Here is an 18,329-nt window from a genome sequence, read left to right as displayed (position 1 = left end):
GAACGTAGATGTCGTGTCAGAGAAAAAAGTAATTACTTAGATGAGCTAGTTGTTATTATGAACATCAAATCACGAAAATTTAATAGGAAAAAAAACTTTTTTTTCACTACATTGATTACTTTACTGAGCGTGATACTGGTAATAGGTAAAATCAAGTGAAGTGATATGTGAGTGAAGTGAAAGGGGGCCTCTATCTAAAATTTTCCACTCAAGTACAGTTTGTCACGTAGTAAAACGATCGGACATAAAATAGTACATTCACGGACTTCGCAATCAGTTCAAATGCGTTAGAAATTCTCCAAATAAATCCTATTCTCATCTTCCATTACGATCTTGCGTAGGAACACGCTTTGTTTCATACCGAAAAAGCAAAATTTCATTCATTTTCTGGCTTTTCTTATGGTCCATTCAGTGTCAAAAGCACTGGACTTGCATACTGGTTAAATTTGTTTTGCGTTCGGATTTCGACCAACTTCATATTTGAAGTAGGATCAATAATTCTGAACAGTAAGGATCACACCAGAATTACATTCAAAACATAACCTCAAGCTCCATAACGGAATAGGGCGACACGTTTTCATTTTTATAATAACAGTTATCATGGACTCGAGTGGAATGATCTTCCGGCCATTAGTCGAATGTTATTAAACTCAAAATAATAATGATTATTATGTAATGACGTCTTCAAATCGACTCCGACGAACGGAAGCTTTTCAGAGATACATGATAAGGAACTTTCACAAGTAATTAAGTTAGAAATATTTCAACTTTTGCGCATTCATTTGCTAATCGCAGTCTGACGAAACCCAATTACGACTACTGACCAACATTCAACACGTGCATCCCCACTCTGCTAACAAGATATCATCATCAACTTTTTATTTTTGCGTCCGAGTAATGTAACGTAGCAACCGCCAGACATCGCCGCTTGCTGGATTCCCCGTCTCCTTTACTCACTGATCGCAAGTCCTGTTTTTCACCCTGATTTCATAATTACCATCCGGCCCGTGTCGGACGCTTGGATCAGCCTCATCATCATTCCGTTTAATATCCGGACCGGATACCTTTTGACGCGTTATCTTCATCACCATGTGGGCCCAACCTACCGTTCCGTGCCCGCCTCGTCCCGTTTGAACGAGTTTTAACGATGTGAGTAATATGTCATAGAAATTGAAATCATTTTTACTCTCGTTATTCCGTGAGTTGTGGATGCTGAAAAAAAACACGGACTCCCATTTGTGAGTCGTACAGGAGATCTTTCGAAATACCCCTTCCCCAGTCAGAGAAGCGAGCGGACGATCAGTCCCGAGCGAACGCTCGTGTCGCACTGAAAATGATAAAAGTGAGTTGCGAGTCGAACAACGAACGCTTCGGCAGCAGACAGCAACATCCCAGCCCGGGTCCAGTCCTAGTTTGCGCAAGTGGTGCTGCTCCACGATTTAGTCCGGTTTCGCATCGCAGCGAAGAAGGCGAGAGTGAAAGATGATCGCCACCCGACTCGGCAAACGTCGTGGAGTGGGAGTACCTGACTTGATCAAAGCACAAAACAATAAGGCTGAAGAAGAAACTTCGCATACTCACGAGTACACGAGAGAGAGAGAGAGAGAGTTTGAGTCTATAATTCGAGCAGTTGAGACCTTCTGATGTTACACTGAGAAACGAAATGAAACGAGAGCAAAAAGTGCTTGAATCATCACGTATTTCGTAGGTCTCCGGGTAGGGGTCCTAAACCGTCGGCTAGCTGTTAAGAGAGGCAAAGAGCGAGACTGTTGTGCTCTTGTTTTTATGATCGATCGGTGCAGTCGCTTCCTTGTTGCCTTGTACGGCGACGGTGGTTTTGTGGGTGTACGTGAGTGACGTCTATGATCGATCGTGTGTGCGAAGCCATTTGTGCAGCGATCATGCACAAAGAGGAATGCATTTGACCATTAATAGATAGCGCGGGGTGAGGGAATACCTTGTCCGCAATGGTGTCCAATATTTTAAAGATTCCTGCATTACACATGGCTGGTGTTAGGTATCAAATTGAAAGTCAACGTATTTCGCTGTTGAGCGAGTGTTTTTTTCTCTGTTTCAATAATCATAAAGAATTAGAAATTTGTATATGAGAAATTTGTATATGTCTTATTGAAGTACTTCTTCTTCTGAACTCGATGTTTCACTAATTTTACTAATTATTTAAATAAATTTTATTACTCAACATAATATGAAAGTGTACCGAATTGTGAAATCCATTTAATTTTAATTTTCGAAAAGTTCTGCTAAGATACACGAAAAAATTTTAGCTGAGCTTGACTACAATAATGGCTTGATGCTAAAATCGATCAAAATAGTACATTGTGTTTCATAAACTCGGCATTATGAATTCATTTATATTATTGAATGTGCCTTCCCTCCACTTTCCCGGTTAAATCAATATGCTCGATGTCATGATAACCCTCACCGCAAATGCAGACACATTTCTTGGCGAACATTACCATTATGCAAATAAAGCTTTGATGATAGTTGAGAGTCATTTGTCGCAACACAAAGCCTTTTAATTTACAGGTCACAGAACTGCATAAATTTCATTAATACTGATGCTAGCTGAATGAAATGGTTCTGTTTAAGTAATTCTGTCATTACGCAATTACAGTCAATAGGGCGGAGCTAACAAAACAAAAATACAAGTAGATTGTCTTCACTGAATATTATTTTACCGACAATAATAATGAAACAAATATCATTTTTTTTTCCAGTTCGTGCTCGCATCGCATCCGACGCAGTCCAAAATTTCTTACGGTCGCGACGACAGAAACAAAGACAATACAGTGCAGTGAACAATAGAGTGTACGAAATGGGCAAATACGATTTAACAAAGCCTGAAACTTGGCCTACAAGGCCAAATTCAATTTGTATTGATTTCAAGCGCTGCAAAGTTAGACCTGCAGCAACCGAAATTGAAATCTTGCTTAAGGAACGAATGCATCTAAACGTTGATGATGTTAGTGAGATTCAATTCAACAAGGCGTCGAACTGTGTGTACATTATGTTTAAACGTGAAAAAGATGCAATTGCATTTGCTTCGGTTAATAACGGGGTGCACAGTATTGATCATGACAATGTTAAATATAAAATCCCTGTGTACATGGTGGACAATGCCATAGAAGTACGCGTGCATGACCTTCCCCCGCAGACCAGCGAGGGGTATGTTCGGGAATGTATGTCGCAGTACGGTGAAGTTCTTTCCATCGAAAAGGAAGTATGGCGGGATTTTTTCCCGGGTATCCGGAATGGCGTGAGAGTGGTACGTATGCAACTACGTAAAGCAATTCCATCTTACATCATTTGTGGTCAAGACGGGATACATCCGTGTAAAACGTTGATTACGTATGAAAATCAATTGGTTACATGTCAGTTTTGTGAACAACCTGCACACTACGGCAAACCATGCACTGAAACTGCGAAAACAAACAAAACAAACAAAAACAAGGACAACCACCCGACAACGGAAACTAGTGAATGCAGTGCTCCTGTTTCAAAAGCACCTTCACCATCTAACCAACTATCAACGGCAATCAATGCACAAAGCGCATCTACGGCAACTGCAAATGAACCCAAGACGGCGATCAACAACGAAAACAAGGAAACGGAAACCGCTCACAACTCCAACGATATAGCAATGGATGATACGAGCAACGGACAAAACGACCTCCAATCTTCGCTAGAAGGAAATGGAAGCTCCTCTCCCCCTAGAAGAAGGGTGACAACGAGATCCAACAATAAAAAAATAATTTTATGTCACAAAAACATGGGTAAATCGGCCACGTAAAGCTATACGCAATTTGGCCTGAATAAAAATTGTTAAAAAAAAAAACATATCATTTTTGCTTTTTTTTTCGGAACTATTTTTCAACAAAATAAACTCGAACGCTTTGCATAATATAAAGCATCATTCGAACTACATTTGGTATTTTTTCGTGGAAAGCTTACTGTAACAAAATGCAAAGAAAAAAATAAATGATTTTTCCAAAGTGTTAGACCTACCCGCCCCTTAACACAACTGAGGTACTCGCCATCATAAACTTATCACACGCTTACGTGACAAATTTTGAAAAGGCACCTCACAGCGAAGTGAAACGCATTCATTTCATCACAATACTCACTATTATTGCCAGATTGTGTGATGTTATTATCATTTTTTTTTTTTGAGTTTCGATTTAATTTCGTGTAACACATCGCAGGCGAGTTCGCTTAGTAATTAATCTTTAAGTCACTCAGCACTCAGCACAAATACCCACCACAAAGTCGCTCTCTGGTTCGCCTACCATCATTCAGTGCGCTGGTTGTGCTTAATGATTCGAAGCTCACTCCCGCGTGGTGGGGGTGGCAGATGCTTCGTTGATGCATGACCAACAGCAACGGGACGAACCGGTTAGCAAAAGGAGAGTACAACAAAAACAGAGAGCAACAGCAGCAGCTTCGCTATCATAGCTTTGCTTTCGAGCAGCCCCGACAGGATCTCAACTCAACATTTTCTCTTCATCTCTCGCACACGTATACTCACACACACAGTCGGACTCACGAGGTTTCGTCTGACGACGACGACGAGGAACCTCAACATGCTGCCAACTGAGGAAATCTTTATAGCAAGAATCTGTATCACGACCGGGCTAGGGCGAGGGCGAGTCCGCTGGTTGATGCCTTATTGCTTACTGTATTGAAGCAGCTTCGCAGCTTCTCCTTCTCCATCTTCTCGCTTTGCTCCGTTGGCTGGCTGTTGATCGGATTTTGCGGAGTGAGTCCGGCCTGGGTCTGATTTCCTCGCAACGGCGAGGGCACTGAAGACCTATCATCTCGAGCGTGCGCGCGCGTTCGACGGTTTTGCTCTGCTTTCGTGGTCTCTGGGCAGCTATTTCATTTCGCTGCTCTGCTCGAGATTGTTGCTTTTATTAGTATTTTTTTTTCTTCTTTCATCTCGCTCCACTCGGCGCGCTTCGGATCGTGCGCGTCTCAAGAGCTCTGCTGCGTTTGTCGTCCTCAAGCGGGCGGCACATCGCATCGTCTCGTCGTCGCTGTCGGTTTGCACTATACTCGCGTGCGCTGGGTCGCGATTTTCCTGCTTGGATAGGATTTGATCGTCGTTGTTGGCGCTATACCACGCCAGAAAGGGCAACACAACAACAACAATAACAAAAAACTATCCACGCCGCGGCAATGGTCATCCTCCTATGATCTAGGGAGGCGTCGTCGGTTCACTAACTAGTTCTAAAAACAAGCTCGATGGTCCATTCTGAGGTTCGTTGTGTTCTTGTTGGCGCATGAAACGCGTGTGTCGAGGGCTGTAATTATTGGCAGTGACTATTATTTCTCCGGTCTGCGGTTCTCGTCGGCACGCTACAAGGAAGAAACTGTGACGAATCGGGAAGAACCGGGAAGTGAGCCTTGGTGTGCTGCGAACGGTTGTGATTAAGAACGGTGAGCCCGGATTACATCTAGTGGGGCTACTGGTGGTATGCTGCGAGAACATAAACAAAACAAAACAATGTTAAGGAAGGAAGAGAATCAGAAACTGGAGCAGTAGTGTGGAAAATTATATTCTGACTCATGGATGTGTGTGACCGAGTTCCCTGCTAACGGAAGTGAGTGAAGTGCGGAAGACGGCTGCCACCATTGATTGGGTGCAAAACGATAAATGGATACGATTTGTGTTCGAAAGGCAGTTTGATTGATTGCGACAGCAAACGTTGAAGTGATTTAAAATAAAATACATACGAATAACATCAACGGGTGATTAGACGACGAACTTGAAAAGTGTGGTGCTCTTGGTTGTTTATACTCTACACACAAAAAAAAGAGTTAAAAACGAATGCTGAACATGTGTGTTGCTATCGGAATACAATAATCAGATCACAAGGTTGAGCACCGAGAGGTGTTTTTGTCGCTATTAACAGTTTGTTTTTGGGTATTACGAAACGAAAGGCAAGTGGCAAGGCTTTGCGTGAAATCCTCTGCGAGCGCGAAGTAGAGCAATTTGAGATTGGATTAAGCACGTGGTTAAGTGATATCTACTTGATGGACGAGGTATTGTGTGTGTGTGTTTTTTTTATCTCGTAAAATCGTTCATCGCACAATCCAGTTTCAACAATTGACGCCACCGGATCGAGCTTTGAATTTGAATATGACATTGTGTGGAAAAATACGAGAGCACCGACTACTGATCGATATTTTAAGTTCGATTTTTGTTTTTCAACTGTGACTGTATCTTTCCTAATCGACATATAAAAATATGTAAAAGTTAGCTTTTTTAACGCGATTAGTTTGTTGTAGAGTTTTTGAGAATTTATAAATTCATTATTGCAGTATGGATTGAATAGAAAAGTGTTTATCCTTATCAACAGCAAGAAACGCTTTTCTGCTAAAATCGTGATTAGGCTTCGTACCCAAACGTGTCATTGTACTTTAGTGACAATCAGATGAATTTTACTATAAACAATGTGCGAAAACTTAAAAAAGTTTTCTAGTGTAATCGCCATACAAAATACTCAACTCATAACATAAAATCTTTGTATCTTGAACCATTCAACATGTGCAAGAACATTAGTGATCTCTTTGTATGATCGACGGTGGACGTGATACATCATTTGAAATAGTTCAAAACTGGCAGAGTGGACCGAGTATGGGAGTTTTATCTTTCTACTTTCGGAACACTGATTGCTCAGTTACGAATAAAAACACCTAAACAATTTGTGATGATTTACTGCGATCAAATTGCTTCAATGCAAATGGGTCCTAATTTTTTTCGTTCGTTCGTTCTTTTCATAGTTTATTCGTTTCTTAGGCAGAAAAAAAAGGTTCTTCGAATTTGAACTGAGGTTTCGTGATGAAGCTTATTCCTCCTACAGTTCTCGAAAAAGGTCGAGCGAGCCAAAAAAACCGTCCAACGACTGAAGAACTACCGTTTTCGAAAAAAAGAACTGTTGCTCATTGATTCTTTCAAACGAACAAATTCGTTTTTGAACTGTTCGCGAACGAATTGCCCATCTTTATTCCAAATCATGCCCAGTTAAAATCCTTGGCATAAATGCAAGTGTCAAGAAGTGATAATGCAAAATCTTTTGATATTTGAAAATTATGCAGGAAGTTTTTTTTTCATAAAAAAAGTTACATATGAAAAATATTATGTACTAAAATCCGAGCTTAATCAAGTTCTAATTCTACAAAAATCCGCATTGATAAAATTTATACAATCGTGCCTAACTGCGTAGCTGAAAAGTGCCCATTTTTCAGAACTTGTAGGAGATGCTTGCGTAAAATATGAGATAACGATCCTAACGTATGTTTTTTTTGTTGACTGTGCAGAAATTCTGATTGAATTCTGTCATCCAACTAAAGATATTTTGAAATGCGCATTGGTCAATGTGTTAAATCTTTGTGTTCGAATTGCTGTTAAAAGTTCAATGTACGTAAAAACGTTAAGCCTCAGCACGTAGATAAGTGCATATGAATTTGTAACAAATACATCAACATTTTCCAGAGGATTCGGTGAAAATTTGAGAAATCTCTAAAATCAAAAATTTATTGTTTCAAAGGAATAATGAGGAACAAGAAGAAGTTGGAACTGATGCTTCGAAAACGGATAGTTTCAAAATACGAATTCTAAATTCACGCAAATCAAAACATATAATAATTGATTTTTTTTCTGGTTAAAATATAATCGATGTGGGTCCGAATATCCCATTTCCCACTCCTGGAAGGTAGGGTTTCAATTTTACTATATGAAGCATTGAAAAGTATAATATAGTTCCAGTCTATTTATGTTTATTTCCTTCGATACTTCCCGTACATTTTTTGTTCATTTAGGGGTTAGCCAAATTTTGTGCTAGGGCACATAACCGTTTTTATTACTTTTACGTTTCGTCTTTGGCTCATCAGTGCAGAGCAGCTCAAACTGAACTGCTTAGTGCTAAACTCGGCAATTCAATTTGAACCGCTAAGCAGACGTAAAGTTTCTGGTATTTACAGCACACTTTTTGTTTTGCAACGGAGTGCAATGTCTTTTCTGACGTGCCGAACGAAAACGTGTTTTCGACTATTTCTGGCCGATGCAGGTTTGGTCATTTAGGGGTTAGCCAAATTTTGTGCTAGGGCACATAACCGTTTTTATTACTTTTACGTTTCGTCTTTGACTCATCAGTGCAGAGCAGTTCAAATTGAACTGCTTAGTGCTAAACTCGGCAGTTCAATTTGAACCGCTTAGCAGACGTAAAGTTCTTTTTGTTTCCGATTCTTTCTATTTTGTTCCATTTCGTCTCCAACACATTCGTGCTAGCAGTTTATTGAGAGCTGCAAATGCAACTTACCAGTTCAACTTAAACCGCTAAGCAGGAATGCTCAACGATAACGGTACTTGCAAAACTGTTTTCAGAATTGTACCAAACTCTGAACTGATGTTCCAAACGGAACTTGATTTTTTTTCGTTTTAGGCGCTTTTTTCCGCTTGAATATCAAGCAATCGTAAAGGTACGCTCAATTTTTTATAGTCACAATTCAATAAATTTCGTAAAAAATTAAATAAAAATCGTGGCAGATATATCCTTAACTCTCATGGGGAAATATATTTACCTGCAATAAAAATCGTTATCGATTCTTCAATTATTATTAATTCGATGCGTTTTTTTTTTACTGAATGTTAAAAAAAAAACTTATTTCCAAGGCGAAAAATGTGATTCTGAACGAATAAAAAAAAAGAACTGTCAGTCTTCAATGCACTAAAAAAAGTTTGTGCAAAACGACGCATAGAAAAAAAGAACACATATTAAATTTGTTATGCGCAACGTCCACTTGTGCTAAACAAGTACACGGAATCGTTTCGTAGAATACTATAACTAACTATTTATTTTACTATTCTGATAATTAAACCAATTAAATCGATAAATTAAATTACGATATAATAAACCCAACGCTTCGTTTATTTATTTCATAGGGAGAGAATTTTCCCATGAAATTATAGGAAACCTATGCACCCTGCTATGTTTTTCTGGTGATATTCTCTTAATTTACACCCACAATAGCTAAAATATTGTGTTGTACTGACTTATTTCGTCCTGGACATCTTATGGTCGTGAAAGGGTTAAACAAAACTGTAACCTATCTTCGCCATCAGTTGGTTTTTTTTTTGGAACCCTCAGAAATTATATAATGAAAGGTTTTGTCAAGATTTGTAGTGGATTACATACTCACGGCAGACTTCAAATCGAACGTGAAATACTTCGTGCGTGTGTTATTTAGTTTCCATTTGTACTAGTCAACTTGCCTTTTAAAATGTTCCGATTACAGAGCTTTTTCTAACCCTTTTTGCCCCTTCGCCTCTCTAGTCAGAAAAAACATCTAGTCCGAATTTTTTTTTCTGGATCTAAGATCACATATTCCGAATCTAAGAAATGTTCCTGGAAACATGAAAAATCATTATACCATGGTTGAAATAAAAAAAAATTAATTGGAAATTGTACAACAGTACGAGAAATACCTAGGGCATGTATTTTTATTTTTTTTTGCAATGACTGAGCGGAGAGCCAAATGAGTGAAAAAAAAACTAACAGAAAAAGATGATTTTTTTTGGAAAAAGATACGCTCAAAGACAGGACTCGAACCTGCGTTCTTATGCATTCCGTGCATACGCTGTATTTTTATTTTTGTTCTTATTTTGCTATTGAAAACCAGACCCAAGCCATCGAAAATTTTTCAATAAAAGGTTACACTAAAATTAAAAAAAAACTAAACAAGAAAACTCTTTTCAGAATGCTGGAGTCTGAGTCAGGATATATTCTATAATCCTTATCCGTTGCGCTTATTGCCACTTAAATCAAGATATTAAGACGTTTCTTCATCAATAATCAATCAAATAAACTATGAATAAAAATTCAAAAATCCGCCTAACTTCAGTCTAACGTAAGCGAAAGTGTGATTTGACATTTCCTGACAATATTTCCATTCGCAGTTTTGTGATTGCTGCTTTGTAAAATTAAATACAAATACATATTTTTCCACGTCATCCAACTTCCAGGTTTTACGAGCAAACTTTAGGTGACACATTTTCCACCAAAATGACATTCCAAGTCGAGTCTTCTTGACATCCTCAGACGTCAGTGATTGTCATAAACAATAGCATAATGTAAAGTCAAACGATGGCGTTGCAAAACTGAATGATGTTTTAACAATCTGTTGGTATGAAGACTTTTTCGAAAGATTGTACTAAAAATCTAACAGACAATACCTAATAAGTAGGCAGAAATATGTTTCGAAAATAGAGTAGCGTCTTTTAATTTTTGAAGCAGATCTCAATAAATTTCATTAATCCATGGCGATAATTTCGAATTATGAAAATATCTCAAAAGAAAACTTTCGTTGAATACACGAATTCGGGTCTTTATGACTTTATTAAAGTAAATATTAGGTAACCGGTACCTTTTTGTCCCATTTTAACAGCATAATAAATTTAATAATTCTTTTAAACTTATGAAATTTTACCTGAATTCATAAAACCTTTAGCGTCATAACGGTTTTATAACGACATCATATTCGCTCTATAATAGCACTTAGTGCATATTTACAGCATTGAATCGCTAACACTTGTACGTTTTGTATATGCGCTATATAATCATATTAAATCAACTATGAGGCTACGTCATTGCTGTGTTTTCATACATTTACAATTCGAATGTAATGCACATGTTTAATGTCAGATCATTGCTATCCCTTGATTCTTATGGTTACTTGAGCACTCCCCTCCATAAAGGATCTGTGCTGACTCCCAGGTACAGTTGCATAATTTCCTTTAAAAAAATCCTACATTCGTAACGTTGAGTGAGAGTAATTTTCACCAACGATTTTTCAGATTTGTATTATTTCAGAAGTAAAGACTAACTCTAAATAACAGACAAAAATCGTGCGAGCAAAAAAAAATCATTTTCTTTTTGTTTTAAGAAAAGGACGAAAAATTAAAATTATGCTGAGTAGTAATAGTAGCAAATCTTTTCTTAAGTCATCTAGAAAATCAAATATTGTGTAGCGTCACCAAAGCATCAAAAATCGAATTATATTCAAACATTTTTGCTACCAAAGGTGTTTTGTAGTTATTATCATTGATATAACGCACTTCAAGTACTTTGTATAGGCGAAGGCATTTGATCATATTCATGATAGATTTATGAAGCATGTTTCAGTTCCGTCATGTCGTCGGAAAACTAATGCTGTTCCTATTAATTTAGTTATTTTTTTCCTGAAACAATAAGCGCTTCAGACTCAATAATTTTGTTTCGAATGCCAATGGGATTTACTAATGGGACGGAAAAACGAGAGTGAAGATCCGTTTTCAGTTTGTTCAAATTTGAAAAGTGCGCACAATTTTTGCCCTATTTTTGTATCATATTCATAGTCTCATTTTATCCTATAAAAAATAGATTCTTATCGACAAAACGAAAATTTTGAAAAAAAAAAATACAAAGTAAGGTCTCCAAGCTTCGACAATCAATGGAACTGCTGCCCCAGTTGAGCCATCCTGGAAATGTAGGCAAAGGAGACCAAGAATTAAGCTCAAAATATCTTCACTAGGAGACAATAGTGAAGAGAACACCTGCAATAGTACTGGAGTTTCAATATCCCAAATATACGAAAATACAGTTTTCTTAAAAAACAAAAAAACTGAATATAACGTTCATTTAAGGGGAGAGGGTCTAAATGATGATAAAAATCAAAATTTTTTTACGAATTTTTTCCAGAATTTTCTTTCAACCAAATAAATTCAAATATTTTACAAAACATTTTGTAATTTTTTCATGGAAAAAAAATTGAAAATAAGTCTTTGAAGAGGTATTTTTGAGAACGCTTCTTGAAAATCATGATTTGCGGTGTCCGCTGTATCTAAGCGCAGACTAATCAGAAGTGAACAAATGAACGCCACATAGTTAAAATAGAAGTTTTTCTAGACCCCAGCGTTTCTGTTTGATTCTTTTTTCAATTTTTAAAATTTTTGGTGATTGTTCAAAGTGAAAACTACGATTTTTAACGAAAAAATCCGCCATTTTGTAGCTGTTAAACTTCCCCAAACGAAAACAACGAAAAAGAAAACGTTGGGGTCTGTTTTTTTATGCAGAAAGTGTGTGAAAAATTTGAAAAAAATTGGTGCAGTAGTTTTTGAATGACGATGGACACGGACTTCCAAAACCTGGTTTCGATGAAAACGCGTTTAAAGTTTTTTGTCGTGAATACGACTTACTTTACTATGGGGTGCCTTTTCAAAATTTACCCTCTGAGAGAGTGATAAGTTTTTGATCGTGAATATCTCTTGTTGTATCTAACGAATCAACATAATTTTTGCTACATGCCATCGGAAATATGATCACAATTTTATGATAAAATTTTCAGTTGTGTGACATAATCTCAAATAGTTCAAAATTGAACTTTTCTGAAATGTTTGGTATAAACGAGTATCAAAGAGGATAATTCATATGGCGCGTTTGCCTTTCTCGTATTTTGAAAGCTCATAGCTCAGTGATCTGTGGAAGGATTTATATAATCTAACTACCAATAGAATCGAAATTTTTCAACTTAAACGTGTATAGCAAGAGCATTGAAGTATTTCAATAGTACACTATTGAAAAACCTATCTCATTTGACCCATGTCAACACCAGTCAATCAGAACGCGTTCTGAGGAAGAGAAGAAAATAGCTGCTGCTGTACAACAAATCGTTCAAGAAAAATGTTTCCAAAAGTGGTGAATATCGTAGTGAGTTCCTCAATTTGGTCCTTCTGAATGCTAGAAACGAATCCCTACAGCATATTGATAGTCTCTTTCAATAAATTATGCAAATCCGAAATGAAATAATCGACATTGAAATTCTATATGCGGCTATTTTTATAGCCGTTAGGACCGCCCATTAGTGAAAAAGCTACAAACGAAATCACATAAAAGGAAATCTCTTAACAAAAATTGAATCAGTTTGGATTCTATCGCCACTGCGAGCAGATGTGTTTTGTGTCGTCTGCACAGCTAGTTTCGCTTTCGACAAGAGCGATTACGTCACAGCTGCCAGTCATTTCGATGGATGAAAAAGCAACGTTGGAGAGCATTATAAAAAATCAGCCGTTCTAATGGCTCTAAAATTTTTCTAAAGAACTATTAGGATTTGTTTTTCGCAAATCGCAGGTAATTATCCTCAGTTTAGTGCAAATCAAGAACAATTTGGTTAGATTTGTGCACTTTTCGCTGTGTGAAATTCACAGTAATCGAGATCAAGTGAAGCCTTTTTTTGCGAAAAATGTTCCGAGTTTAATATCGTAGAGAATTACGCAATTTGACCCTTCTGAATGTTGGAAATGAATCCCTACAGCATATTGATAGTTTTTTTTCAATAAATTATGCAAATCCGAAATGAAATAATCGACATTGAAATTCTATATGCGGCTATTTTTATAGCCGTTAGGACCGCCCATTAGTGAAAAAGCTACAAACGAAATCACACAAAAGGAAATCTCTTAACAAAAATTGAATCAGTTTGGATTCTATCGCCACTGCGAGCAGATGTGTTTTGTGTCGTCTGCACAGCTAGTTTCGCTTTCGACAAGAGCGATTACGTCACAGCTGCCAGTCATTTCGATGGATGAAAAAGCAACGTTGGAGAGCATTATAAAAAATCAGCCGTTCTAATGGCTCTAAAATTTTTCTAAAGAACTATTAGGATTTGTTTTTCGCAAATCGCAGGTAATTATCCTCAGTTTAGTGCAAATCAAGAACAATTTGGTTAGATTTGTGCACTTTTCGCTGTGTGAAATTCACAGTAATCGAGATCAAGTGAAGCCTTTTTTTGAGAAAAATGTTCCGAGTTTAATATTGTAGAGAATTCCGCAATTTGACCCTTCTGAATGCTGGAAATTAATCCCTACAGCATATTGATAGTTGTTTTCAAAAAATTTTGCAAATCCGAAATGAAATAATCGACATAAAAATTCTGTATGCGGCTATTTTTATAGCCGTTAGGACCGCCCATTAGTGGAAAAGCTACAAACGAAATCAAATAAAAGGAAATCTCTTAACAAAAATTGAATCAGTTTGGATTCTATCGCCACTGCGAGCAGATGTGTTTTGTGTCGTCTGCACAGCTAGTTTCGCTTTCGACAAGAGCGATTACGTCACAGCTGCCAGTCATTTCGATGGATGAAAAAGCAACGTTGGAGAGCATTATAAAAAATCAGCCGTTCTAATGGCTCTAAAATTTTTCTAAAGAACTATTAGGATTTGTTTTTCGCAAATCGCAGGTAATTATCCTCAGTTTAGTGCAAATCAAGAACAATTTGGTTAGATTTGTGCACTTTTCGCTGTGTGAAATTCACAGTAATCGAGATCAAGTGAAGCCTTTTTTTGCGAAAAATGTTCCGAGTTTAATATCGTAGAGAATTACGCAATTTGACCCTTCTGAATGCTGGAAATGAATCCCTACAGCATATTGATAGTTTTTTTTCAATAAATTATGCAAATCCGAAATGAAATAATCGACATAAAAATTCTGTATGCGGCTATTTTTATAGCCGTTAGGACCGCCCATTAGTGAAAAAGCTACAAACGAAATCACATAAAGGAAACTCTTAACAAAAATTGAATCAGTTTGGATTCTATCGCCACTGCGAGCAGATGTGTTTTGTGTCGTCTGCACAGCTAGTTTCGCTTTCGACAAGAGCGATTACGTCACAGCTGCCAGTCATTTCGATGGATGAAAAAGCAACGTTGGAGAGCATTATAAAAAATCAGCCGTTCTAATGGCTCTAAAATTTTTCTAAAGAACTATTAGGATTTGTTTTTCGCAAACCGCAGGTAATTATCCTCAGTTTAGTGCAAATCAAGAACAATTTGGTTAGATTTGTGCACTTTTCGCTGTGTGAAATTCACAGTAATCGAGATCAAGTGAAGCTTTTTTTTGCGAAAAATGTTCCGAGTTTAATATCGTAGAGAATTACGCAATTTGTCCCTTCTGAATGCTGGAAATGAATCGCTACAGCATATTGATAGTTTTTTTTCAATAAATTTGCAAATGCGAAATAAAATAATCGACATTAATATTCTGTATGCGACTATTTTTATAGCCGTTAGGACCGCCCATTAGTGAAAATGCTACAAACGAAATCACGTAAAAGAAAGCTCCTAACAAAAATCTAATCAGTTTGGATTCTATCGCCAATGCGAGCAGATGTATTTTGTGCCGTTTGCAAAGCTAGTTTCGCTTCCGATAAGAGTGATTACGTCACAGCTGCCAGTCATTTCGATGGATGAATAAGCATCGTTGGAAAGCATTATAAAAAATCAGCCGTTCTAATGGCTCTAAAAGTTTTCTGAAGAACTATTAGGATGTGTTGTTCGCAAATCGAAAGAAAATATCCTCAGTTTAGTGCAAATGTAGAACAGTTTGGTTAGATTCTTGCACTTTTCGCTGTGTGAAATTCACAGTAATCGAGAGCAAGTGAAGCCTTCTTTGTTTTTGCGAAAAATGTGGAAAAGGGGAATGCTTGCATAATTCATACAATTGATCAACTATTTGATATTCGGAAGTGTTAAGGAACATGTCATTTGTTTTCGTATTCACGACATCCAGTTATGTCTCTGACATTACCCACCCGCCTTTTTTCTATAAAATCAATGGAAACAATTAATTACTCCAGGGAGCCCGTAGGGTCTAACATTTTCAAAAAATCGTATTTTTTCTTTTATAATTTATTACAACGAAACATTTTAAGAATGTTTTGTCAAGTTTTGAAGTCAATCGAAGTAGAAATCTTGGGCCTGTACGCCGAGCTCTTGCTTCATCGTAGAATGAGATAGCCATAGATAAAGGTCCATACACATTCTATCTCTATCAATAAAAAATTAGTTTAAATAAAAACTTATATCAAGATCCATTCTGTTCAAACTGAAATTGATTTTTTTCACAAATGTTCAATGAAACCGTTACAGAAATTATCAGGTGTACAACTTTGCTTCCGCCGTTTTTTCCAAAATTAAAAGCTTTATTGCGAAAAAGTGCTTACAGATGTATTATTCAATGTATTGTCCGTCGCTAGCGACAACTTTCTTCCATCTTTCCGGCAATTTTCGGATCCCGGCTCGAAAAAAGGAGTCCTCTTTTGACGCTATCCATTTTTCAAACTCTTCGAAGGATTGAAAATGTTGATCTGCCAGGCCGTGTGCCATCGAACGAAATAGATTGAAGTCACAAGGGGCGACATCTGGGGAATACGGCGTGTGGGGCAGGACTTCCCATTCCAGCGTTTCCAGGTACTTTTTGACCACTTTTGCGACGTGAGGCAGAGCATTGTCGTGCTGGAGGATGACTTTGTCAAGTCGCTCTTGATATTGTGGCCGCTTTTTTTCTAGCGAGACGTTTTGAAATGACTTGCTGACTCACTCCCAACGATTCGGCAAGCTTTTCTTGAGTTTGGCACGAATCTTCATCAAGCAATACTTCTAGTTGTTCATCTTTGAAGGTTTTTTCTCTTCCACCACCATGTTTGTCTTCGCCATCGAAATCACCATTTTTAAAACGTTGAAACCACTCCCGACACGTTGTTTTAGCCAGAGCAGCATCATCGTAAGTTTCTGAGAGCATTCGATGCGCTTCAGCAGCATTTTTTTTTTCGAATTGTAACAGAAAAGTATCAGTTTCCGTAAATGGCGAGAATTGGTCCCATAAACAGACATTTTCGAGCGTGAATAATACGAAAACAAGAACAACTTCGTTAGGCACTGTACACACTCACTTTAAAGGCATTATCATCTATGTATTTTGACCAGCCTCAGCCGGTAGAGCCACATATCGGAAAACGGCGGAAGCAAAGTTGTACACCTGATAATTTTGTGGCTTCATAGCAGAAATTCTCTTCGGTGAAGATTAATACTGCATTAAGATTTAAAAATTATTTTTGCACGATTTTTGTAAACAACTCTTCTTTTTTTAACAGTGCACGCAGCTCCCGAGTGGAAAATTTGCTTACGTTCACTAACTGTGCGCAGTGTACCTGTACGGCGCTTTGATGCATCTCCACAATGGCTCAATTGGTGGATACATTCCACGGATTGAACTGTGTCGTAAATCACATATTTTCCGCAAAATTTGCCATTGCACTAAAGACTGTCCCAGGAAGTATGGACGCACTTTGATTTCGCTGTAAATAATTCACAAATCTTTTTCGAACTGTTGAATGATTTCGGCTGCCGAGACATGTTTTCTAAGATGTGCCTTCGTTAATGCTCAAAATTCCTCAATTGGTCGAAGTTGTGGGCAATTTAGTAGATTCATGTCTTTTGGGACGAAAGTGACATTTTTGGTAGTATACCATTCTACCGTTGATTTCGAGTAGTGGCAAGAAGCAAGATCTAGCCAGAACAACAACAGGATCCTTGTGGCTTCGAATCATGGGTAGAAGTCGTTTTTGTAAACATTCCTTGATGTATATTTCGCTGTTCATTGAAGCAGTGGTGATGAAGGGTTTCGATATCTTACTGCAGCTACAAATTGCTTGCCAGACCATAGCTTTCTTACCACTTTTTTCGACTTCAATCGATGTCTCGGACTGGTTTAACAATTGCCCTTCTCGCACCGTATAATATTGTGGTCCCGGTAAGAATTTGTAATCGAGTTTCGATAGGTTTCGTCGTTTATGATTATGCAGTTCAAATTTCCAGCAAGAATCGTATTGTACAGCTTTCGAACCCTCGGCCTGATCGATGCTTCTTGTTTCGGACTACGTTTTGGTTGTTTCTGCTTTTTATAGGTTTGAAGATTCAAACGTTCTTTAGCACGAAGAACATTTGACTTCGAAGTACCCACTTTTTGGCCACATCCCGAACTGAAACCTCCTTCTTTTGCTCGAACGCCTTCAGTTTACGTTTTTCCAACTGAGGGTTAGCAGGACAACGCATTTCGAAACAAACTAATGAAAACGAATAAACAACTGCACAAGTGGTAAGAGAAGAGTGTAAGCAACAGGACGCAGCCATAAAAATTGACAGATTCTGAACCATTGCGAAATGGCAGCGGTTTTTGGGTTGCGACCCTACTTACTGGGACAGTCTTTACAATTGTTTCCATGACGACTTTTCAAGTGGAATGAGAACAATTATCTGATTTTTACAATTGAATTCGTGTGAAGAAAGCGTCAAAGTTAAACAGAATTTATCAAAACTGCTTTTGGAGAATCTGGTTGTGATTTTTAGTAGCATTCCTACATTTTTTGTAGATTCGTTGCTTTTCTCTCGGATGATGTGTTTTGCATCTATTTGAACTTTACAGTTTTTACACTT

At 37.6% G+C, this 18,329-nt stretch overlaps 1 protein-coding gene across 1 annotated transcript in view; it reads left to right on the top strand.

The window, feature by feature from the left end:
- The first annotated feature begins 4,875 nt into the window (after window positions 1–4,875).
- Window positions 4,876–18,329, top strand: part of LOC131431458 (histone-lysine N-methyltransferase MECOM) — a 212,617-nt gene continuing 199,163 nt past the window's right edge. The window contains exon 1 of the mRNA XM_058597185.1: window positions 4,876–5,896. The gene's annotated coding sequence lies outside the window, so the exon portion shown is untranslated. The remainder of the gene's footprint in view (window positions 5,897–18,329) is intronic.

Source organism: Malaya genurostris, chromosome 2, assembly GCF_030247185.1.
Source record: "Malaya genurostris strain Urasoe2022 chromosome 2, Malgen_1.1, whole genome shotgun sequence".
Taxonomy (NCBI): Eukaryota; Metazoa; Arthropoda; class Insecta; order Diptera; family Culicidae; genus Malaya; species Malaya genurostris.
The sequence above is the reverse complement of the archived record's forward strand: the minus strand, read 5'-3'. Positions and strand labels throughout refer to the sequence as shown.